The following is a 24,095-nucleotide window of genomic DNA, read 5'->3' as shown; positions in this document are numbered from 1 at the left end:
GCGCTGGGTAAGGCTAGGAAGATAGATACTCAGGTTTTTTCCAGATCGCACGTAGTGTTTGGATGGTGGCATCTCTGTATTTTGGGAGTTTCTGAGATATTTTGTTTCAGGAGGATGTGTTTTTTTTTTTCTGCCTAGGAGTGGGGAAAAAAAAGTGGAGTTTGTTTTCCCTGGTGTGTGTATTTTTTTTAGGACTTTCAGCTTGAAAGAACTTGCATACAATTGTGGGAAGAGAATTGTGAATTATAAGGATTTCATCTGGAGGAAAGAGGAGAGGCTAGAGATCCCTCCCAGGAAAGCAGGATTAGAAAGGAATGGAATTAGTACAGTTAAGCAGCAGATCACAGGTAGGTTTGGACAGGGAGAACCTCTAAAGGTAGTAGGGTTGTGCATTTGTTACATCCGTTTCAATAGGCACACACGTACCTCGCCGACTTTCTAGTACACGCGGGAAACTGAGCGTATGCAAGTATTTTTAAATATGAGATTCATGCATACTATCCGTCTTCCCACGTGTACTAGAAAGTTGGCGAGACATGTGCGTACCCTCCAAAACGGATGTGATGAAAGCACTTCCCTAAAAGATAGGAGACCCCATTATACCCTCCTGGAAGAAAGGGAACCAAGGGACTCATACACAGATTAAGTTGGAATTGGATTTTGGGACTCGGCAGGTATGTAAGTAAGAGAATGTGTGCTTGGTGCCAACTGATTGCACTCAGGGGTCGATATTCAGCTGCCGAGCAGCCAGTTAAGTTAGCCGGATAGATCTATCTGGCTAACCTTAAGATAGCTGAGCATATTCAGCGGCGGAGCCACACCACTGAATATCCCAGTTAAGTTAGCCGGATAGGTGTAACTAGCCGCTCAGTGGCTAAATATCGATTCCTGAGAGACCAGTCTAATTGGTTTTCGTACATAAACTCATATGAACTTAAGCACTGAGTTTTGTACAAGTGCCCTGAGCCCCAGTGGTGTACTAATCTTCTCTCCCTCCCCCCCCCCATCACCATTTGGAGAATCCCCACCGAGATCGGGTGCCAGGATGAGCTAACCCCAGAAGAGGGCCTGCGCACACAAAGCAGCTTATTAGTGGCTTTCACAAACTTAACTGCATAGAAAATTGCGTAAATAGGCAATTTTTCCGCAAAACATAACTTCACCATGGGGAGATGTAATTTTGTTTTTTAAAAATTTTTGCAGACTTTATTGCAAAAAAAAAAAAAAAATTGCTGCAAAACTCATTTGCATAATATTTTAATGAGGCAGTATCACGAGAAAAATGTGGTACCAACTCATTTCAGGGAAGAACCTCCCTACTTACTACATTGGCCCAGCCCTTTGTTTATTGTTTTTGACCCAGGAGTTTCATTCTCCTCCTTTGGGCTTCCAACTCTGTCAGAACCAGGGCCAGGATCTGGTTCCATGAGCTTTTCATTTGCAACTACCCGGCAATGTTTCCTCCTTTATTTTAAATTCTCTCCCCAGCTTACTTTTCTTCCAATCGGTGCTACAGGTCTTTGACCCAGGGGGGGCCATGCACCGGGGGGATCATTCTGGGGACCCTGCAATCTGGCTACCAGGGCCCTAACGTTGGCTGCTGGGTGTCGCCTCCACGATCATCCCCCACTCCTCCGGGACCTGGGGAGCTGAAGACCCGGGCTGGTGGCTGAACCCAGATCCCTCTGCATGGCAGCAGGCAGGCACGCCCACAGCTGGGCCCGTCTAGCTAATAGCAAAAATGCTTTTTAAGACTTAATTTCTCTGAACCAGTTTTATTATGCTGTCATTTTACTTCTCAATTCCCCCCCCCCCACCCCTCTCCCCCCACCCCACTTTCAACTTCTGCCTTAGTCATATAGAAATATGAGCTCCCATTGGGCTCAACGACCAGGCTGAAGAGAGAGAGCGAGAGCCAGGGGTGGCAACCTAGGCAACAGAGAGAGAAAGGACGTGGCTCGGCAGCCACTCACTAGACCTGAGTGGAACTCGCCAGGAAAAGAAACTGGGGATGGGAGGGAAGGGAATCCCTTTTGTTAGCTTGTTTGGCTCTGTCTGTAGGAGGCGCTGCTGTTTAGGTTGAAAGGGGCCCCTGCTGGAGGAATAATGTGTAATTTATGAGCAAACGGTGCAGTAGCCAGTTTTCTTGAATACTTGCTGTGCTTTGCACTGCTCTTGTAATCTGCTGCCAAATGAATCATCTTCAGTAGCAAAACCTCCCAGGCTTTTTTTTTTTTTTTTTATTGCTACAGTAGAAACCATCACAATTATTGTTCAGGTGGGTTATGGAGGCTGGCACTGGCTGCCGAAACTCAAGCTTCATCAATCAAAAAAATAATCCTTTTTAATTTGTACTTTTTAAAATATTGCAAACTGCTAATTCTCTCTCTCCTTTTTTTTTTTTTTTCCTCCTGAAAGGGAGTGCAAGCAATGAAAAAGAAAAAAGGTAATTACATTTTTTGTTTCATGCCTGGCTGCTTAATCGCATCGAAAAGCCCTTTGCGATTAGCCAGAGCTGAAACAGATTAGCTGGAGCCGACACACTGAAAGCTTTCCAAAATGAGGGAAGAAATCCCATAAATGTTTTTTTGTTTTTTTTACCTGTTCGCCCATCCTGCTAGAACGACTTTGGAGACGGTTTATTTGCGGCCCTCCAGTGGGTAAAGAGGAAAAGGGGAGACAGAAAAGCTGAACGTTTTGTTTTCAACCTGCTAAACTTCTTCAATCATTCAGGTTTCCTTGGAGTTAGCTTTCAGTAATGAATTATGCCACTTGGCCTTTCTCTTTATTTCACTCTATGTTGGTCTTGTGTTAGTGGAAGACAGATTGGTTTCTTGTATTTTTATGCTGGTTTCAGATATTCCGGTTTTGTTTTTCTTTTAGATTCTTCAGTTTCCAAAAAAAATAATGACTTTCCAGGTGTATTCCTACTTTCTAATATTGTTTCTGATGATGAACAGTGCAGTGGCACTCTGGTTTACTAACCCTCACCCCAAGGCAATGACTTTCAAATTCTGTTTTGTTTCCTGTAGGATCGGAGATTGTTCAAGAGAATTCTTTGGTATTCATCAGGTTTTGAATGTCTGTGTGAAGGATTGAAACCTTAAATCTTATGGCAAGAAATTTTCATATTGAAATGGGCAGCGTAGAATTCTCATAAAATTATTTGCAATGCAAAACCTCACATCCTTATTACTGACACTGTACTCTTGAGGTGCCCCGTGGACCCTGGGACAGCTGACGGATAAGGCCAAGGCACGGTGCAGAATCGTGAGGCAGAGACATGCTTAGGTAGGCAAAGGTCGATGCAGGCGGAGTTGATAGAGCAACAGGAGATGAGCGAGGATCAGGCAGGCAGCAGATGAAGAAACAAGGTCAGGAACCAGGCTGGGTCACAAACTGAAGTCAGCATCAAGATCCAGCCAGACGCAGAGGAACAGAATCTATTGCTCGGGCACCTGCCCAGAAGACTGAGCTTAGTTTTATAGCAGAGCAGCACTGATGTCATCAGTCCGTGCCACATGAAATCTTGGATCCTGGCCCTATAAAGGTGATGAGTTGCCATGGGACCTTACTCAAATGCAGTAGAAGAGCATAATGCTGGGAGCCATTACCAGGAGGCTACAGCAGGTTGCAGGACACAGCATGGACCTGGCACTGTGAGGTACAGGACGCTGACCGTGGTGCAGCACCCCCGTGGTCGGCGGCATGTTACAGTAGGTGAACATACCCTGATGTAGCATTGTAGCTGGTTACTGTGCTGTTACACTGCATAATCGGAGCTGGCTTTTGGGGTTTGCAGCCACACAAGGTGCCATGCTCAAGGGGTGCCACTGCAGTCTCCCTCCCTCCTGCATCATGTCTGCAGGCAGGAGACTCAGGACTGCTGTGTAGGAGGAAAGAGGCTTCTCTCTGTAGTAGTTCAGCAGGAGGGAGATTTCTTTCTGTGGTGGTGAAGGATCAATCAGCCTGCTGGGAGGAAGAGGGGAGTGGAGAAAGAAGGGGTTGTTACTGGACAGGAAAGGAAGGAGAGTGGATGCTGGAGGGAGAGAGGGGGATGTTGGGCTCTGTAAGCAGCGGAAAAGAGAGAGCAGGTCAGAGAGGATACTGGTGCTGGGCAGAAGGTGGGGGGAGTAGAGTTAGGAGAAATGGGTATACAGTGCTAAGAGTCACCACCACTAATGAAGGAGGGAGTGCTGTGCTGGAACTGTTGTAAAAGGTGCGCTCAGCCGAGTGCACTGTTAACCCGTAGTCGGGCGCGGGTTGAATAGGCGCTAATCAATCCCTTAATGCAATAAGGGTATATTCAACGAGCGTCCAATGCGGAGTGAATCTAATAGCGCTCATCACATGCAAAAATGCATGTGAATGAGGCTATTAGGCATTCGCTCCCGATGCGAAAAAAAAATGTGCGTCTCGGACGCACGTTTAACTGTCATCAGGCGTTAATAGCTATGTGCATCAAAAAGAAAGTACAGCAAAGCAGAAAAAACTGCTTTTCTGTACTGCCTCCTACTTAATATCGTTGTGATATCAAGTAGGATGAAAAATTCAAGAAACAAAGTTAAAAAAAAAAAAGACAGTAGGGTTCAGGAAACGGACCGGCTTATCTTTTTCTTTATTAACTATAATGCTTCCTTGATTCTTATTTGCTGATCCATACTTAATTTCTGTACATGTTTTGTTATGAATATATATCAATAAATATAAAAAGAAGACAAAGCATACAGCTAGTGATCATGATCAAAGGAGCTCCTTCAAAACTATTTTTAAATTAAATATGTATGTAGGAATATGCGATATTTATCGAATGACAGCCTTTTGACACTGGCTTTGTAACCACTAAATTAATAAAAATTTTAAGATTTTTTATTCTGTGAAATGATTGTTTTTAAGTGTAGTAAAAAGTGAAGGAGCCAAGACTGAAAACTGCATGTGCAACCCTCAGACTGTTCCTTAAAAGTCCCCAGCTTCTCTCACTCTCAAACATGTCTCATAAGAGCCTCTGAGGACCCCAGTGGGGGGGAGAGGTTTATCCTATGGTGTGGGTAACAATGTCTGACCTTAACTCGCAGCCCAGCTAGCTCAAACTGGTCAGTACACTGAGCAGAGGAGATCTTCTAGTAGGAAAGGCACATTTGGATAAAGCACGGAGTCCATTAGTGGTATTCGATTGAAAAACCTTTATTGTAACTTATAAAGGATGATCCAGGATAAGGTAGCAAAAATCATAAACAGCAAGATGAAAATCGTAACAACAACAAAAAAAAACAACCCAGTGTTTTGTTTTTTTTATCCATGGTGCCATATGTACTCTAATTTCCTGGAACTGAACCAGTATCCACTTAAAACATTCTTTCCCTCTTGGAGAGAAGGATAGTCCTCTGAAACAATCAGCATTAACCAGGCGCTGAGTGATAGAGACAATCATAAGAACATAAGAAATTGCCATGCTGGGTCAGACCAAGGGTCCATCAAGCCCAGCATCCTGTTTCCAACAGAGGCCAAACCAGGCCACAAGAACCTGGCAATTACCCAAACACTAAGAAGATCCCATGCTACTGATGCAATTAATAGCAGTGGCTATGCCCTAAGTAAAATTGATTAATAGCAGTTAATGGACTTCTCCTCCAAGAACTTATCCAAACCTTTTTTGAACCCAGCTACACAAACTGCACTAACCACATCCTCTGGCAACAAATTCCAGAGCTTTATTGTGAGTTGAGTGAAAAAGAAGTTTCTCTGATTAGTCTTAAATGTGCTACTTGCTAACTTCATGGAATGCCCTCTACTCCTCAGATCCTTTTATTGAAAAAAAAACACAGCTAACTTCAAACCTTCAATAATATCCAGGTCTTCTCCTCTGCTGTTTTCTGGGTGCAGAGGCAGGGAAAATCCCAAGATTCAAGAGTCGGGTGGGGAGGGGAGTGCTCTTTTTTTCAGTAACTGATCCAAAGTCCAACAATATCCAAAAGTTCTGCAATCCTCAGACCCTTCCAAAATTCTTCTCTCCTGAAAACGCCTCCAGCAACTCCTAGGTCCGCCTGCCGTGAAGCAGCAGGGAGCCCTCTGATCTGTCCTCTTAGCACCAGGTCAGTCCATCAGGGAGTGGAAAGGTCCCTCTTGATCAGACTGCCTGGGATGCAGAAAGGCTCTGTGCACTTTGCCGTATCTCCTAACCCCTCTGACTCTGAGTGTCTTTACAATGCTGTATTTTTCATGTGTTATGCATGTACGGGGGTGACTCACCCCAGATAACCATGCTCACAGGGCATTTTATGTTCCTGAGCCACATCCCACAAAAAAAAAAAGGTGGGGATAAAGCAAGGGGAGTACCCCCAAAATGCAAAAACCCTAATAACTGCTGACAAACAGGGAAAACATTGGTGGTGGGCAAGGCATGATTTGGGAATTTATACTTGTTTGTTTATTGCATAGGCAGTGTATGTTTTTTGTTTTAAACTGTTTTGGGATGGACTGTTAGTGTTATTTGTTAATGCTTTATTTTTTATGGCTGTATTACAGAACCGCCTTGCACACCAGTTGGAAAGGCATGGTATTCATGTCAGAATTAAATTGGGGGTTGTTTGTTTTTTTTTCCTAGTCCAAAAGCTATGGGAATGAGAGACTTGGATGGATTTCTGAGCCAGAATGACAGAGGACCATGAGAAACTATGCTTGCGTTCTGTCAGATCCCAGCCAATGGTGTACATAGTGTTCATACGGTAGGGCATGTACATCCTTATGGATCCATTCGTCAAAGCATGTACAAAATGGATTTGATTGTACTTTCACATACTAATGAAACAGTTTATTCTGTAGTGTTCCAGGACAGAAGGAAAGTATGATGCTTGCTATTCAGATCTCAAATATTAAAGAATGTTAATATTTATGACGTGAGGGAGAGGGGATTTGCCACTCAATTCAAACCATTCCATGTATTGCTGTGGCTTTGTAGAACTGGCTTGTTGGCCCCCAGATTTATATATATATATGCCAGGGTTAGCATCCGATCAATAAAAGTGGCAAGGATAAAGAGTGAAAGTAATTTGAAAAGGCTTTTGACAAATGGCTTTCAAGCCTCCGAAAGGCTGATAGCTGGAAGAAAGGCAGTTACTTCTAAGGCAGCAGTACACAGACCTTTCATGCAAAGAGCACAAAGGAGGCTAGAAGGAAAAAGCAGAAGCCTTTAGCACAAGTAATGGGTAGTGGAGGGGCACATCAAGGAGAAAGAGCTGGAACATGGCTGTTAAGAAACCCCCCCTGTGCCCGGCTGTGCTGCTGAATCAGATCGGCAGAGAATAACAGCCCATCACAGACCCTAGCTGTCACTGAGGATTCGGGAGGCGGGGAGAGCATCTTGGTCTGCAGGAGACAAGCTGGGAATGCCAGCTTTGCACTGTGAAGGTGCGCCAGGCTCTGCAGGATGGAGTGTTAGAATCATAGTAATATGATAGGTAAGGATGAACTGGCTTACACGTCTTCTCTGTTGTTGTCTTCTCTGGTTCACCGTTGCTTAAAAACCCAAGGCTCCCCCTCCCAACAACTCCTCCTTGTTTCATCCAACCTTGTGGCTTTGTTCCTGTTGCTGCCCTCTTAACTCTCCCAAGCCTGTTTAGATTACGTTACAGCGATGGCCTTCACCTCCGCGATGGGCTGTCCCCAGTCCTTGTCGTCTTCCGCACTGATTCTTACAAGTCCCACGCCTAGTCCGAAACTTAGGCCTCCCCTCCCATGTCCGAGCATCAAGCCTCGTCGTGATTTAAACAGCCACCAAAACCAGTGATGCTGTTGTCTGCAACATCCGGCTACCCTGTGCACACTGATGTTAGGGTAACCGCCGTGGTACCCCAGCCTTCTTGGAAATTTGATTTAGTTTGAGTGCCGTAAGCCGCGTGCAGGTTTCCCCAGGCCTTTCTTGGAAGCCTGATCCGGCTGTACTGCCACTTTGCCCATTGGCTTGTAGTCCCCCTTCTTGGCCTTCTAAATTCCATAAAGATTAAGCTAAACTCATGCCGCCCTCCTCATTTTTTCTACCTATTAATCACCTATCCATCCTTACCTTGTGCGCTATGTCTGGCCCAAGCATGGTTAAATTCTGCCATTATTATTATTATTGCCAGTAGCGCTGCTGATAGGCCACCCTGTCATGTAGAAATGGGTGCATTCCAGAAAAAATACAGAAACCTGAAAGTCAATTTTGTAGGCAGACTTGCCCAGGAAAATGTATTCTCCCCTCCTCTACTAACTTATCAGTTTTCTGTAACCCCCCACTTCCACACCTGAGCTGGGTCTCCCTGGAGGGCTTCCGGCAGGGGGAAAGCCTTGCTTCAGGGGCCCTTGAAGCTAGGGAATCGCTTGTGATGTAAGAATAAAGACACCGGATTGTGGTATTTCAGAAATAAGAGTGTACGGAGACGTATGCTGAATAACATTGAACTGTGATGTCCATGACACAAATCCTGTCACATAAACATTCACAAACAGGAAAAGGCCTCCCTTGACTCTGTCTACCCCTTCGGGCTACTTCAAGGAAGTCTCCCGGACTTTTGGAATCCCCTTGTTGCTGTCCGTCTGCCCTTTTGTGATGCTCTTTTTCTTTTCTGAATCCTTTTAAAACAAACAGGGAAGAACACCTGGATCAGAATGATTTCCCTTTCACTCTTGTATTTCCACTGGTATTTCTCTTCTGGAGTAGCTCCTGCTGACTACTCCCCTGTGTAACGCCGATGTATCTGGAACCTGCTGTGCTCCTTGGTGTCTTCCTTCTTCTTCCATTGGTAAGGATACATCCCAGTAGAGCACGGAGTATGGAAAATATACCCCCTCTGCAAGAATCTCACACAGATTCCTGCCCAGAGTTCCTCATGACTGTTCCAGACACAGACCCTATTTAGTCCCAGGGCTACTGCTGAAGAGAGAGTCCAGAACCTTCTGTGCAATTGGTTTTATTCATTCTCCCTAACCTCAGACACTACCCATTGGGGTGTACTTCTAGAACACTACACTACTATGACCTCATAGCTGTATGCCCCAATTTCCACTGGAGACGGATAATTCTCAGCAAGGAATCTGGGGGTATTCTTACATTTGTGGAGCAGACCACCGGTTCACTAGAGGGCTGAATCCAGGGTGCTATACAGTCCCAGGGTGGCCTATCTTTCTATTTCCAAGGAAATTACACAGCCTCTGGGGTGCCAGGGTTCATCTGGTGGGGAGAAAGTTTACACCTCTGGGGCCCCTGGTGTAGAAATAGGACAACACCCTCAATCCAATGCTCATGCAGTGGCTTTTCTGCATGGAAAGACAATGCACTTTTGCAATAAAGGATGGAAACCAATATTACTGTTCAACAGAAGGGTTCAACTAAAACAAACACTTTACTTTAACTTAAACAAGATGATCCAAGACAGTTTTGCAAAAATCATGACTACCAAAATAAAAATCATAACAGAAAAACAGTAGTTTTTTTTACCCATGATGCATCTTCTAGCCACTCCCCTTCTATCTGACCCAGTTTCCACAGTCTCCACTATCCCTTCCCCATAGAGGGAACCCCTTGTTTCAGAAATAGTTGTTTCCAAAAATAAAAGTTCTTTTCTTTTCACAATTACAGCTTCCCAGGTCTTCTCATTTGCTGTAACTGGGCACAAAGAGGGAAAAATCCCCAGAACTCAGACCTTCCAGAGATGGGGGTTTGCCCTCCTATCACTTCTCAAGAATCCTCGCAAAATTCCTCTCTTCACCCCGTCCTAAAACGCTTCAATTCTCCAAAACTCCCGGGTCTGTCCACCAGGGAAGCAGACAGTCCTTCTAGGGTAGATACGAAAGGGACATGCTCAGGGGAAAATATTTCTCTCTCTGAGGTGCGCATCTCTCAAAATGGTGGGATAAAGGCAATAGGAGGACTCCACAAATGCAAAAACCTTAAGATGCTGGAAAAACCAGGGCAAAAGGAGTAGCAGGGGCTACATTTGATGTTAGAGATGCTGGTCTGACAGCTTTACGGAGGTGCCCAATTTCACAAGGCCTCTGGTAAAAGAAAACAAAGGAAGCTAGACAGAGCCTCTGCCTGTGATAAGGACAAGGAATGCATGAGTGTATCTCCCAGGGTGTGGAGTACTAAAACTCTGCAGGTATCAGGATATTGTGCAGGGATTGGCCCATATGCAATTAATGAATGGTGCTCCTAGTTAAAGCTCTTGGAGAATAAGAACAATCTGAGAAATTGTTGTACAAAAATAGAAAATAAACAGCTTAAATTATTTCGCTTTCTTGCTACCAGCTGCTCCCACACTGATAATGGCACTCTTGAAACATTTACCACGTTTTCCTGTTGCGAGCGGCTGAAAGAAAAGCTGCTTGGAATGCAAACAGCAGCCATTTTCATAAATCTGTGTCCAGTCTTTTTTTTTTTTTTTTCCTTGCTGTTTAGTATTTTTTGCCTTTCACAGTGCAGGAAAAGGCAGAATGGGTCAGAGGGACTGACGGACCTCTAGCAGTTGGAGTCCCTACCAAAGTAGCTCACGTGGCCCTTTTCTTTAAAAAAAAAAAAAAAAGTACAAATCAGTGATGAGAAAGAAGTAAATAAAATATTTTTCCTCTTTTATATTAGAATTGTACAGGAGTTGTTATTTTGAAAAGCTGTGAAGAAAATGTCTCATCCTGAACTGGAAGCAGTGACCTTGTGGTCTACAGGCAGCAATGGTATTATCAACCACAAGAAGCAATACTTTTGGCCAACCTGCAGACACTTTTTTTGTTAACTTTCCTGTAGTTATCTCTCACCATTAGAAGAAAGTTCACTACAAAACTATAATCTGTTGGTTTTTTGTTTTTTTTTTTTGCATTGCTCCCCAAAATTATCATATTCTCCTTCACCAGGATATTTATTTATTTAAAACATGTATATACCACGTAAACTATTTTAGAATAAAAGCAGTTTACAAGTTCCACCTGTAACTCCTGGGTGGGACAAATCCTTTTACTTATACCTAAGGGCACATAGAAAAGAAAAGAGATGAACCCTTTCTATACAACTCTTTCACTGTCTCTCAGGCTCTCCTTCATCCCACCAGGCAGATTTACTCTCTGATTCCCAGGACCTGGTTCCTTTTTACAGTAAACCCTTTCCGTCCCTTGTATACAGCACTGATAATTGTCACAGCCTATGCATCCAATAAACACATGCAAGAAGCGGGGTGGTTTCCAACCCCTTTTACGGATAGTTGATCAGATGACTTGATAATAGTTACAGCTCCAATTCGGATTTCAATTAAAGTCAGTAAATAATAATAAGAGAGCAAATAGATTAATAAACTCGTGACTCCACTTCTTTAGCAAAATCTCTCAAGTCTTCTGGAATTACAAGGAATTCCTCCTTCTTCCCAGTAACTCCAGATACTTCAGATTTATCAGACTGAAGTTAGTTCAGTCCACCTTTATTTAACCTTTCCCAATTTATTTTCCCATCTCTTCCCACTGAAGGTGGTTAGTATTTAGTTCCAGTGCTCTATCAGAACCTAGTCCCAGTTTTAATTTCTTTCCTAGACTCTCTTTAAATCCTTTGACTCCTTAGGCACCACATGAAGGGCACTTCACTTCCCTTTCTATTTCCCCTGAGTTAGAGCAACAAAGTTCTTGTTACCTTTGCTTTGTATCTTCTAGTTTCCTTCTCTCTTATGCTATTGGCAGGGATCCTCTCTTCCAAATGAATTCCCCCAAACTCCTTAGGTTTTTTCAGGGTGAAAAGCACCTCGCTCTCAATGGTTTGGTTACCGAATCCCAAGTACCCTTCAGCTCCAAGTGGAACAAAAATAGTCTGTTAATCCAGAAGGGGAAAAATCAAGCACAAGACAGGAAAGGTGGAATAAAACTTTCTTGCCCCAAAACCGATGAGGCAGTGCAAACAGATAATTAAAGAAATGTAACTCCTCTGCATCCGATCAATGTCAGGTCTATCCTCTGAAGGAGAGACAGCACACTGCTGGTCTTCCATACCCCATATCCAGCCTTGAACAGAGGAATGCCCCAATCCACTGCAACAAGGGGGACCAGCTCTCACAGCAAATTTCCAAAAATTGGTTTAAAAGATCCAAAGCAAGCTTAATTGCTGGATAGACAAATCAATGGGAGGCTGACCCCTAAATGGGAAAACTTACTTACTCCTTTCCCATAAGTTAGGAAAACTTGTAAGAGAGGAAGCAGAGTGCTCCTGCTTCCTTGAAAGTCTAACTAAAAATTCACGAGGGTAGATTGTGCTTTGGAATAAGTTGTTTTAGCAACTTTTAATTGCTAAATAAATTTTCAATATTTTTATCTGCATGCCAAAAGTACTTTAAAAATTCTATAAAATTTAAGGATAAAGAGTCAAGAAGTGTTATTGTATTACATCAGCACAGCACCTAAGCGCATTTAGAGTTTTAGCCAGAAGAGTGGCCAGGAACCAACATAAATGTACCGGACATCAGAGATTGCTGACAGGCTTTAATTCCTCGATTTGTTTTTATGTTATGTTTGTAAGGGGAATATTAACGAGGCACATAGTACAGTTTGAGATGATGATAAGCAGCTAAGACATGCCATCTGATGTTACCACATGGAGGAGTACAACCAAAACCTCTCTCACTAATTTCTACATAGAACCTCCCTAGTCAATTGGTACACTCCTTTTAGTTAGGGAAACTAAAGATTCCCTACACACATACATAATAAAAACAATCATCATAATTACACGCTTTGACAACATCTACCTACTGCTGACTGCCACCCTCCTATGTGAAAGGTGGGCTGAGTGGTGGTATATTACATCATAGAAAACACGCATACAGTCTTGTAAAAGCAAAACTTAGTTTACTAAATATAGTGTAAATTGTATATAAGAATCAGCAAAGACAAATATCAAAAGTGAATATCAGTAATAAGCACACAGCATCACATAAGCAATACATAGATTCATCAAGACAAATAGTTATTGCAATAGCAAAGATAGAAATAGTCTATACAGGAAATAATTTCCTCATAGGCTTCCTTTTTATGAGATAGTATCTTTTTGAAAACGGAAGGCTATACGACGTCGGAGACTCAGCAAATTGGCTACCTGCTTACATCCATGGCTCATCTAAAAAAAAAACTCTGCCAAATGCAATTCCATATATCCTTACTTTTCTGGCTCTAATCCAGTGTCTGCAAGTGTTAAGGGTTCTGACTTGTACTCATATCTCTGACAATAGCCAGCTGTAACTCATTAAGCTATGGCCAATTAAAGAAATTGGTACTACCGGACTCCCAAAAGGTTCAAGCACAGGCCTTCATCAGCCTTATCTCTTAGAAAAACAAATGTAGAAAGAACAGAGTATGCTGGCTTATCTTTTAGCTCATTAGTATCAAGGAGCATGCTACAGTTTTAGGCCTCAATGATTCTTATGCTAAGCTATGTGCAATGTATATATATTGATCACATTTATCAATTATTGGGGATTGTTTTGATCCATCTATCAACCCCAGCATCACAACAATAATCTGGGAATCTAGAACTAACTCCTTAAAATAATCTTAATATACCCTACAAAAAACACATCCGAACAAGGGCCCTGTTAGGCTAAAAAGATCATGTACTGCGCATCTATTTTGCTGGTCCAATAATGGGCATCACATCACAACTCACAGTGTCCCCGTTTTCTTCGAGACCAAAACTACAACTTTTTCACCTAGAAATCATTTGTGCTCCCAGATTAACTGACGACAAAAAACCAAGTTGTCCCAAAAGAAACAAATTGGGTAAAAAATAATTTTCATATACTGGGTCCACCCTTCTGAAATTAACTTCCATCCCACAGTGACCAAGGAAATGCAGATGTTTCGATTAACAATTTAAGTAAGTGTTCTATTTTACCCTTAATTGGTTCCATGTAGCTTTGCTACACAGCTGTTTCCCACCACGCTCTGCCCCAAGGATCAAGTTTATAACAAGCTTTTTGTCTTAATCTGACTTTTCCTTCAACATATTTAAAATAAATAATAATGCATTTTGATGGCACGTGAAAGCCTACCCTTTCTTTTTTTTTGCCAAGCCTTCTTTTTAAGAGCGTTTAAATGTGGGTAAGATATGCCAGAATCTGATTTCAGGATCCCTGCTGTGGTTTATGCACATAGTAATGGCTGTTTTATTTTCTAAATTCATTGACCTTGTACGTGTCCTACTCAATGAGCTCTCCCTGTGTCAGCAGCTGCTGGAGAGATTTATGAGGAGGGGAATATCAGTGCTGAACACCAGCAAGAGAAGGGGTCAGTACTAGTGACTTCTAGTAATCCCCACCGCTGATAGGTCCTTTCTCCAAATGTCTGAAGAAGCAGATCCGTGTGGTCTAAAAAATAGTGCCCTTCATCTTTAGATACTTAATTCTTGTGTTGGTCCAGTATAATCATAACCTCTGGTAAGGTAACCCCACTAGTACAAAATGGCAAGTGAAACTCACTGAAGCAAAAGGACCTGAATTAATAAATGACTTCTTCTGTACAAATCTATTAAACATGGGAGTGGTTTAATTTGAGCAAAGTCAAATTTAGGTGCCTTTTGCAATCTGTCCATTCCATAGAGGATAAACTAAAGCTTAGGCTGTATTATAAAAGCTACAATATTGTGATGGATTAATTGATGACATGATTCTGTTAACTTCCAGGAACCTTTAATGGTGTGGGCAGAGATGGTGTGAATTGTTTGTTGATAAGGTCTCTCTTCACATAAACCATAAAATAAATTTAGAGGTAAATTCATAGTGTGTAGATTTTTTTCTGGATGGAGAATTAGGAGACAAATATTATGGGGCATAATCTCATTTCCTTGACTAAAGAAAAGAGAGTTACAACATGAATGGGAACTTAAAAAGGTGAAATTCCTTTTCCTCATGTTAGACCAGCCCTTACAATTTAGAAGCCACATTTTATAATGCCACATGGCAGTCCTTTTTGGGTCACCTGCATGGGGATTTGCAAAAGTCTATGCTGGATTTGGGTTACTCACCACAGTGGTATATGTAATCTGCTTGGGACACTCCCCTCTTCCAGGCCTATACGGTACATTTAGCACACAAGTGGCCGCGTGTTTTCTATGTGCGTCTATTACCTCTTATATTGTAAAGGGGTTAGGGCATTTGAAAATGTGCGGCCAATTCCCCCCCCCCCCCCTCCGAAAACTAATAGCGCTCATCACTTGCAAATGCATGTTGATGAGGCTATTAGTTAGTCACCCGGGATACTGAAAGTAAAATGTGCGGCCAAGCCGGCGCACGCATGTCACAGAATCGGCACATCCACGTGTGCACACGCATGTATTAAAATCTACCCCTATGTGTGTACCAAGCAGCGCATTTACCCATTTCCCAGGCATTCACCTCATAAAGAGGAGCAACTTGATCCTAAGTTTGGGAAGAGTGAGAGCTGCCATTTCTCTACCATATCTTCCAGAGGAAGCTCATCCCAATTATCACTTGCCACCATAGCCAGCCAATTATCCTTAAATTGATCATTATCTGTATTTGGCCGCCTAAAAATCTTTCCTCTCACGATATTCTTTTTAATCTTGTTTGCTTCAGATTATCAAGGTAAGCCCAATCAATGAGTGATCTGACCATGGAACTTCCTGCAGACGAGTATTTTTCAGAGAAGGACGATCACTCTCTCTGCATAACAATAAGTCCAGAGTAGGTCCTGCCCTATGAGTTGGGCCAGTTATTAATTGCTTCATCGATAAGGCCTGCAAGAACAAATGAAAATCCTGTGTTCCAAAATGATTATTTACTTCAAAATGTAGATTAAAATCTCCAATAAAAATAATATTCTCATACTTCAACACAAGGCTACTGATTAAATCTTAAAGGAGACATAGATCATCAGTGTTATATCCTGGGGGAAAAAGGACTTTACAGATAAGCCACTCATAAAATGTTATCAGAACCGCCTCAATCGGCGAATGATACTCCAAAGGTGGTAGTTTTATCTCATGTAAAGTTTAAAGAATATCACAATCCCATCACCTTTGCCACTTTCTCTCGGTTGTTCTACATAAACCTAACTCACAGGTTTTGTACAAAATGGCCTCTCCCTGACTCCGCATTATCCGGGAGGGGGGGAGGCTCCTGTGCCACGTGGTGAAGCCGGCTTCGGGTCCCAGTAAGAAGCCGGGCAGAAGTTGCTGGTGACACTGGGGAGCCGTTTGGTGCTGCAGGTAGCACACATCCAGTTCCCACGGCATTCCTCCCCTTTTTTTTTTTTTTCTTTTTTAATTTCAAGCACGGGACCTAAGCTGATTCCTGTGGCACCAATGCCTGAGCCCCGCTGTGGCATCTTTGCTTCCTCCCTCAGTGGCACACAAGGCTACGCGTCACCTGCGGGGGCAATTGGAGAGTCCTGCCTTTCCCCACACCCGGTCCCGCAGCCCCGTGGAAGCGCCTTGGACAGACTCTGCCTCAACCTGGGCCTCCTTTCTCTTATTTTTTTTTCTCAACAAACTTTAATCCAGGAGGGGGAAGGAGGGAGGCAGAAAGGAAGAAAAAGGGCATGATGGGGGGGGGGGGGGGGAGAGAGAGAAGACGAAGTCAATACAAGCACCCATTTTGAGCGAGCGTCTTATTGCATCAGCCTGTCAGAGTGCATGTTTAATACTTTCGCTTTCTTCTCTCTCTCTCCCTGTTTTCTTCTCTTCTTGTCTCTTGCATGCCCCTCTTTCCCCGTTTCTCCTCCTCTTTCTACTGTGCTCTCTCCTCCGTTCCTCATTCTTCCTCTCTCCCCTTTCCTCTCTCCTAGTTCCTCCCTCCCAATACTCAGTCCTTTCTCCCTCTCCATCCATCCTTGGATTCAAACAGCAACCAGTGAGGGCCCTGACGTTTATGGTGCAGCAGATTCTATCATAAGCTTTCGGGCAGACCGGATGGACCATTTGGTCCTTTTCTGCCGTCGTTTCTATGTACCTGTTCCCACTCCTGTACCTATTAATTTATGGAGCAACTTTTCCACGGCTGACCAGGAGCTGTGCTGGGCCAGCACAGCCATTAGCACAGGGATAGGCAACTTCAGTACTCGAGTGTGGCAAGACGGTCAGGCTTTCGAGATATCTACAATGGATTTTCATGAGATTCATTTGCATGCACACCTCCGTTGCATACAGATGCATCCCATTCATATTCCTCCAACTTGAATTGCATACAAATGCATCTCATACATATTCATCCAAATTGAAAAGCTAACCGGAGTTGCCTACCCCCTTCACTAGCAGATTCAAACCTTAGGGACGGGTACTTCTTGCTGCTGATCTCGTGTATCAGGAGGGCAGCATCAGGAAATGTCAGCCGGCAAGGTTTGAAGTTGCTAGTTACGTGTTCGGCCACGGAGAATTGATGCCGAGCGCTGGTGGCAGATGGGCTCTTGCTGTCCCTGCTGCTTTTCTGTCTGCAGCACGGCTGTCGGGGATGTGTGAGAGAGTTTGTGAGGCAAGATTGAGACTGAGCAGTGCTCTTAGTCTGGTGGCTTATCTTTCCACATTTCTCCTGGCCCATAGTGGCCAAAATATTGGGCAGGAGTTTCATGCTGTGCGTGGGAGATGGATTCCTGAAGTGGGAGACTTGGCAGATCTGCTAATGATGGGTGCAGAGCAGAATTACTCACCATAGAAAAAAGAATATTCAAATTCTCGTATCATCTCAACATGAGTGGCACAGATTCCCTCCATTACCAGGCTTTCTGTGAAGAAACAAAACCCTGGAAAAAAAACACATTCAGCACACATGTAGCAAACTGCGGTACCAAATTAGCACTAATACCCAGAATTCAAACAGCTACAATTCTGCCTACGAACAGGCAGCAGTACAAACTTTGCAGTGCACCCTAGAACACCAATATACCTCCTATTGGGAGGTACAGATTAGAAAACAGAGCAGGCTGAACTGCTACAGATCTGGACACAAACCATATGCTAGCAGAATACCTCATCTTTATCACAGACAGACCCTCGCCAAATACAAAATAAGTGACCACAAATTAGAAATATGCAGACAAAATTTGAACTGGTGTTGCGGCTCCGGTCCGCAGAGGTCCGCGGCCGGTTCCCTTACCCGCTGCTAAGCTGCTCTGCCGGTCCCGGCGACCTCCGGCTCCGTTTGGCCTGGTCGGGGCCTTCCCACCGCATTCCCTCCACGAGGGAGACGCTGCCGACTCTCAGCTGATATCCCGCCCCTTAGGCCCGCGCATGCGCAGGGGCTGACAATTTAAAGGGACCAGCGCGGGAAAATTAACTCCTCCTCCTCCAAGAAGTGATGTCAGACGCTCCCAGCTATTTAAACCTGGCTCAGACTCTCCTTCTTTGCCTTGCAACGAGATTCACTCCTTGGATTCTCTAGTTGCTGCATTCCTGTTCCTGGACCTGCTGATCCTGTTCCTGATTCCGCTCCAGTTTCATCTTCTCTTGGCTTGTCTTCCTGGTTCCTGACTTCGGCTTTGCTTCTGGTACTCCGTGGCTGCTGCCCGTCTTGATTCCTGGTTCGTCTCTGGTCTTCGCTGTTCCGCTGCCTGCCTCGACTATTGGTCTTTCTCCTCTTCAAGTTTCGCTGCCGCCTGCCACGGCCTCTAGATTTCCTCTGACTACGCTTCTCTTCTGCCTGCCTCGACCTGGAATTCTCTTCGTACCTTCTTCGCCAGGAGACCGCTCCTAAGTCCAAGCAGCCCAGGTTGCCAAGGGCTCCTCCCGGGGGGGACCTCGGGCTTCCAGTGGTGAAGCTCCAGTTGGTCTCCTGGTCTTGATCCGCCTCCTGGCTACGGACTCCACTGTGGGTCATCCCCCAGCGGCCTCTCATCTTCTCCCAGCCGGCCCAAGGGTCCACGTTACAACAACTGGAAACCCCAAAAAGTCTGTATGCAATGTAACACTGGACAAATAGAAAAAGAAATGCATTTCATCCCTTTACTTTGCAAAATACAAAGATAGCTGTCAGAGATGCATATTATGTCCTGAAGCAGACAGAAAAAAAAATCAGATTTCCCCCAGAAGAATAAGGAAGAATGTAATTTTCCCCCCATTCTATGTTAAACAATACATGTATTACTTTGGCACCAGATTTAAAAATTGTCATACCCATAAAGTTATGTGAGTTTTTGAATCTAGTTTTGACCTGCAGGATCATCAATGGCCTTGACTGGGCTAGCAAGTCTTTGTAGGACCCTGACTGGCTGTCAGTATTCGTCCTCTGATTGGAAGCAAGTGCTTACTTTCTATGCCTGGCCATGGCTCCTTGTTGGCGATGCTTTTTGCTGTTTGCAATCCTCTGTTTCCGTTCCTGGCTTCTGCTCAGCATTTTCTTGCCTGATCTGTTCAGTCTTGACTTCTTGCATTTGACCCCAAACAGGCTCCAACTAAGATTTCTGTCCCTGGACCCTTGGGTCTGCATCCATAGGTAATGCCCCCTAGCCTGGAGACTGTTTTGTTCCTGTTCGAAACATGCAAACACAGAATCTGGTGGCAAATAAAGACCCATAAAGCACATCTTCTTTGCCTGCTTCAAATGCAGAGCCCATTCTAGTTTAATCTTTGTTTCCTTACAACTAAGGAACCTCTTGTCGCTGTGACAAACCTGTGGTGGAAGTGCTGCCTCTTGGCGTTTTATAGACTGGGTACGGTGAAGGGATGAGGAGAACATAACCACCATGTTGGCAGAAGCATCCCGTTCACATAAAAATGTGAAACCTGCCAGATTTTATTTTATTTTAATTTTTTTTTTTGCTCAGTGGGCACAGCTCTAGCTCCTATTCTGAATGCATCTCAGGCTGGCTGGGTTCAGTTTAAAGCCTATCAGGTTGGCGTGTCTGTACTGCTCTCAGCGGGGATCTTCAGAGGTCTTTAAAATTAATGGCATAGAACTGCCCTCGGAGAGCTTTGAATTATGCAAGGCCAGCTTCCCACTCAACTTGTGCAGCTACACAAGCTTCCAAATGAATAAATCCACGGCCGTGCCGTCTTGTCCGCCAGCATCAAAATGAAGTTCACCAAGTGTCTTGGTGCAGTGCACAGCATGAAATCGTCCAGCTTAAATCAGTGTCTTCCTGTAAGAGAAATACACAGAGGGGTAGAAAACCCAGCGAAAATAGCCGTTCTTGATGGGGAGGGGGCGAGAGTCAAGGTAATATTGATTCTTACAAAATAAATAAATAAATAAAAGCAAATCATTTTACTCTTTCTGTTTGCTTATAGAACAAAGGAACTAAGTATAAAGGCAGGATACACTTGTACATCGAAACAATATTAACAAAAGGTTTATAAAATGTTATAAAGACAAAAGTTGGGAAGCAGAGCAGCATGTGACTGAGGAACCATTCAGTACATAGGACAGTCAAAACAGATGTTTTTCTCATCGCCTCTGTTCGGAGAGTTTTTATTTTGTTTTTTAGGAGTTAAAGCAGCATAGTTGCAACTTAATGCAGCAGCAGCTGACCTGCTTCTAGGCTAGCCTCCCCTTCCATGAGTTTTTTTCCCCCCTCCTGTGTTCCTCTAGCCATTCTTGACCCCAGTAGTATTGTAGCTAATGTAATTTTTGCATTCTGTCACTGGCTGAGCCAGGATTAGAAATCACAGCTTCCCAGTCCTCCGTTCTGGCCCCAAGTCTGAGTGATTGATGAGTGCAGGGCTTCCCAAGCCTTGCCTCCTGACCCCACAGCCACTTAGGTGCTCAGGATAGGGAGGTGCTGTTGATTGGCGACTTTAACCTGCTGGATGTGGATTGGAGTATCCCGTCTGCAGAATGAGTAGGTAGAGAGCTTGTGATGCCCTTCAGGGGGCTCTGCTCAAACAAATGGTGTTAGAATCCTTGAGAGCAGAGGCGATTCTGGACTTGGTACTCACATAGGGAGACCAATGCTGTCTGAAGTTTGTTATTGGCTATTTTAATAGTTATTGTCCAGATATAACCAGAGGTTTACATGCTGCTATTTTTGTTTCTGAGGGTTTTAATGAGGTGGTTAATATGACTGTTTTATGTTTTTATGCTTGTATTTTACTGTAAGCTGCCTACAACTGTGCTAGGCAGTATGTAAATGTTTTATATAAATAAAAAAAAAGTCCAGATAAGGTGATGACAAAAGTCATAAAGATGCTTGGCTGCATAGGAAGAGGAATGGTTATAAAAAAAAAAGTTGATGATATTTCTTCTATATAAGTCCCTGGTTAGATCTTATCTGAATTATTGTGTACAGTTCTAGAGATCACACCTTTTGAAAGGATATAAACCAAATGGCTGGTCCAAAGAATGGCTAATAAAATGGTTAGTGGTCTTTATTCTAAAGCATTTGGGGACAGACTTAAAGATCTAAGCATGCATACCCTAGAGGAAAGGCAGGAAACATTTAAATACTTCCAAGTATCAGTGCAGAGGGGCCAGCCCTGTTTCAGTGGAAAGGAGGCCCTGGATTGAGGGCAGATGGTATAAACGTGAAAGAGGTAATAATCCAAGGAAATACTTTTTTACAGAGAAGGTTGAACCAGCCTTCCAGTGAATGTAATAGAGACAAGGACAGTATCTGAATTCACGAAAGCATGGGATAAGTGCAGGGGATCTCTGAGGAAGTGGTAGGGTTTGTAGAGCTGAATAGTTGTGAATGGGGAGACCATATGGTCTTTTTTTTATGCTGTTACTTTTCTATGTTTATAAAAGTCGTGACAGAGAGGAGGTTGGAAATTACAGGCTGGTTAACCTTACCTTGGTGGTGGGAAAATTAATGGAGATTCTACAGATAGAATGAATAGCGAATGATCTATAATCCATTGATGTTGCAGTATCTGAGGCAGCATGGTTTTACAAGTGAAAGATTGTGTCAAACAAATTTGATTTTTTTTTTGATTGGGTGATTAGAGAATTAGATCTAGGGCATGCCTTGGATGTGGTTTACTTGGATTTTAGTAAAGCTTTTGATATTGTCCTGCATAGGAGACCCATGGAAAACAATGAGCAGCTCAGAAGTGGATCCCAGGATGGTGGACTGGATTAGAAATTGGTTGACTGATAGTAGTGGCAAATGCAACCTACTTTGGAGAGAGAACGGTGATAAGTGGTATGCCCCAAGGATCACTTTGGGCCCAGTTCTGTTCAATAGCTTGGTGACCGATATTGCGAAGGGGTTAGGATTGGCATTCTATCTATTTCCCTGAAGGAGTAGATAGACTGAGAAATGACCTAAGAAAGCTTGAGGAGTGATCAAAGGTTTGGTAGTTAGAATTCAGTAATAATAAATACTATGAGATGCCACAACAATACATCAAAACATGTACATTTTTATTTCAAAAAGTTTTTACAAAAACAATATCACATACAACAAACACACATCCTATATTAAAAACCTACATCCCAACTAGGACCCTAGTTTTGACAACCAAATGCCGTCTTCCTCAGGGGATGAACCAACCCTTAAAAAACCCCTAATCCTATTCAACTATTGTCCATTCAAATCTGAATATTCTTTGAATTTTTGAGTTCTACATAATATTTTACATTTCTTGATTTACAGTTTCTTGATCAAAACGAAGTACAAAATTGGCAGCTAAGGAATATTTGGATTTGAATGGACAATAGGTTGAATAATACGTAGTATATATTTTTTAGGATTAGGGGTTTTTTAAGAGTTGGGTTCAACCCCTGAGGAAGATGGTATTTGGTTGTTGAAACTAGGGTTCTAGTTGGGATGTCTGTTTTTAACATAGGATGTGTGTTTTTTTATATGTGATATTGTTTTTTAAAAACATTTTGAAATCTAAATGTACATGTTTTGATGTGTTGTGGCATCTCATAGTATTTATTGTTAATCACATTGATGCCAACATTATTGGTACCTTCGATGTTATAACACCGTAGTTAAAATTCAGTTTGAAAATGTGCTAGTTATGTATTTGGGGGTGCAGAAATCCAAAGGAGATGTATGAGATCAAGGGTGAGAGACTGAGGTGCACTTAACAGGAGAGAGACCTCGGAGTGATAGTGTGATGATCTGTTCCTCACTCCCCTACAAACTGGCTTTTATCTAACCTAGTGATCATGGCTAAAAATGGGACTCACCCTGACTCATAGATTTATAGATAAGGTGTCCTCATGCATATTCACAATGAATATGCATGAGGTATATTTGCATACAATGGAGGCAGTGCATGCAGATCTACCTCCTGCATATTCATTGTAGATATCCTGAAAACCTGACTGGCTGGATGTGTCCTGAGGACTGGGTTAAGAACCCCTGCTATAGTTGCCCCTGCAGATCTCGTGGTAGTCAGCTGATATGGCATCTAGGGACAATTCAGCCTTGGCAGCGCTAGATACTGGCTAACAGTGAGTTATTCTGCTTCTGGCCATGGGTTCTTGTGCTGAGAGGGATGACCTATTCTCTGCCGGCGAGAGCTGGCTTGTAGGTTACTGATTAATTTTGTTACAGTTGTACAAATAATCCTGTGCGAGGTGTCTGCATGCCGCACGCACTCCCACAAGGAACAACAGTTGAAGTCATTATACATTGTAGTGCTGTTTGTGAAGAAAACTGAGGCACATTCCTAGTAATTGGGCATTTGGATTTCTGCAAATATTTTGTTTGGATTAAACACCGCGATTCACTCAAGTGAATGGGAGTGGGAGGTGGAGAGGCATGGGTGTTCTATAAATACCTCAATCACACGTCCTAATTATGTCCTGCCAGTTACATCTCTCTGTGCCAGTTTGTATTGGTGGCTGATGAAATGGATGCAGGCACACGGATTTATGCACGCCTCGGGAAGCCCTTCCGTTTCTCAAGGAGCGTGGAGGCGCTTCATGCGGGAATTCTGCATCACCAGATGAGAGATTCTTATTGGCATTAATTGTATATGGGGTAAGGCTGTGGAGAGAGAAACAAATAAATCCACAGAGAGAGAGAGAGAGAGAGAGTGGGCGATTAATGCAAGACACACAGATGCAACAGACGACAGAGTTACCTACCCTGAAGAATTTGCAGTTAGTAACAGGCTGACGCGATATCGGCGCGCGTTAAACGGGCACTCATGATTGAGCGCCCGCTCTCTTAACGCCCGCCGATCCACC

Source organism: Rhinatrema bivittatum, chromosome 12 (genome assembly GCF_901001135.1).
Source record: "Rhinatrema bivittatum chromosome 12, aRhiBiv1.1, whole genome shotgun sequence".
In the NCBI taxonomy this organism is placed as follows: domain Eukaryota; kingdom Metazoa; phylum Chordata; class Amphibia; order Gymnophiona; family Rhinatrematidae; genus Rhinatrema; species Rhinatrema bivittatum.
This window is presented reverse-complemented; position numbering follows the sequence as displayed.